Below are 2,500 nucleotides of genomic sequence, written 5' to 3'. Positions count from 1 at the left end.
ACTGTTGTATAAAGAGGCATGTTGCACAAGTATAATTATTAAACTTTTATCTATAATGCTTGTTCATATTTACGGTATCTGCAAGAAAAAAATATAATTATACATAATATAGACTTGATCTAAATTTTGTTACCAGGTACCAATAAACCAATAAACAGTCGTATTATATATTTAGCTATATTTAGTGCTCAAGGGACAGGAAAAGTATCTTGCATGCTCGTTACAGAAATCCGTGTTTTCACCAAGTAAAACGGAGAATAGACAAATTGCCTTATAAATTATATTTCAATGCATGCAAAATGTCAATTTATATTTATTTAATTGTAGCTGTTTCTCAAGGTGAAAACACTTTCAGGAAAGTAAACAGCGTAGATGAATAACAGATAAAAGTCATATCATACTGTAGGTAGAGGATGAGTTACAGTTTTAAAAAATCATGGATCTAATGATAGCATAATTAGGTTGAATGCCATTAGAAGTGCATGGACATTAATAATTACGAAGATGTCATAATAGGAGCATGTCCAGTTTACTTGACATTTGTTACGTCCATTCATCTGTTATTTTTTGTGCTTTCCATCTAGCTATCTGGTCTCTTACAACCGTTTATTATGTTCCATTTCCTTTTCCTGCTTTGTGTTTGTGAAGTCCCGCCTGCGCATGCCTGGCTCTCTCCTCCAGTGCGCAGGCGTGAAACCAGGCGCCACGTGACGTCACAGCCAGGTGCGATGTGCTGCTTTTACGTTTTTTATTTTTTAGTATATTTTAGATTTAGAATTTGGTTCTGTTCTCTATTTTGGCCTCTCTTACTTGCAGATATTTTTTTTCTTTCTCTCTTTTATTTCCTCCTGTTGTGTTGTCTTATGTGTCATTCTTAAAATCGATTTACACATGGGAGAGTCTTAATGGAATCGATTTATTCGACTATTATCGACTATTATTTATGTTTGTCAAATGATTAACAACGAAGCTTTTAGTATCTCTATAGTGACTAAATATGCCTTGAAGTGCATTTCTTTGCATGATTAAACCCATGAGTTATTTTTATACGAATTAAAACCATTTCGAGCGAAGAAACGCAGAAATTCTCCTTATAAAAAGACGACTTTCGTTGCCAAAAGTCTCCGAACGCAACATATCCTTTGAGGAAAATAGAGGAGTGATGATTTAAACCAATTATCCCATTTTCTCCATAAATTTCAAAAAGCCCATGCATTTTATTCGGCCATCAAAATCTGGCGTTAAAAATAATGGCTTGATAATTATTTAAATTTCGTATCCTTTCTTGCTTCTATCGTGAATTATTTTCTCGGTTTTGGTATATGGGTCAAACTATTATCGCCCTAATAGCATGTGATTAAAGTGACCAAGAAACATGATAACAAATAATAGTATCACCAATAGTATTTTATTACCTTTTTATTTATATTTATTGATACTAGTAATATTATTTTAATTTCTAGAAAAAAAATTATAATCTTAATATGAGGATAATTACAAAATTGATTATGAAAAAGGCAATAATAATGGTTGCATTTATGATATTGTCATTATTATCAGTAGTACTATTATTGTTATTATTGTTATTGTACTTATTATCATTGTCTTCTTGTTAATGTTGTTGTTATTATTGTTCAGAATTATTATTATTATTACTATTATTATTATTATTATTATTATTATCATTATTATTTGTTATTATCATCATCATTATCATTATTATTGTTATTATTCCTATTAATATTGTTATTATCATTATCATTGTTATTGTTCTTCTTATTATTATTGTTATTTTATTGTTACTATTGTTTTTATTGTTATTATTATTATTAATATTATTGATATTATTATTATTATTATTATTATTATCATTACCATCATCAGTATGTTTATTATTATCATTGCTTTTGTTATTATTATCATCATTATTATTATTATTAATAGTACTGTAGTTGTTGTTTTTATTATCATTATTATTATTATTATTATCATTATCATTATTAATATATTATTATTATTATTATTATTATCATTATCATTATTAATATTATTATTATTATTATTATTATTATTATTGTTTATTATTATTGCTGTTACTACTATCGTTATTATTATTATCACTATTATCATTATTATTCTTGTTATCATTAATATTACTATTATTATTATTATTATTACTATTACTATTATTATTATTATTATTATTATTATTATTATTACTATTATTATTATTATCATCATCGTTTATCATTTTCATTTTTTTATCATTTTTATTATCATTATTATTATTATCACCATCATTATTATTATTGTTATCATTATTATTATTATTATTATTATTATTATTATTATTATTATTATTATTATTATTATTATTATCATCATCATTATTGTTGTTATTATTATCATATATTTTTTATATTATCATTATTACTAATAATTATTATTGTTGTTGTTATTATCAATATTGTTGTTATTATATTATTTTTTATTATCATTA

At 24.3% G+C, this 2,500-nt stretch overlaps 1 protein-coding gene across 5 annotated transcripts in view; it reads left to right on the top strand.

Annotated features, from left to right (window-relative positions):
* LOC125033982 (nascent polypeptide-associated complex subunit alpha, muscle-specific form-like) overlaps positions 1-2,500 on the top strand; it is a 65,614-nt gene that overhangs the window by 55,590 nt on the left and 7,524 nt on the right. The gene's annotated exons all lie outside the window — the stretch shown is intronic.

This window comes from Penaeus chinensis, chromosome 17, assembly GCF_019202785.1.
Source record: "Penaeus chinensis breed Huanghai No. 1 chromosome 17, ASM1920278v2, whole genome shotgun sequence".
NCBI classification, from domain to species: Eukaryota; Metazoa; Arthropoda; class Malacostraca; order Decapoda; family Penaeidae; genus Penaeus; species Penaeus chinensis.
The sequence above is the reverse complement of the archived record's forward strand: the minus strand, read 5'-3'. Positions and strand labels throughout refer to the sequence as shown.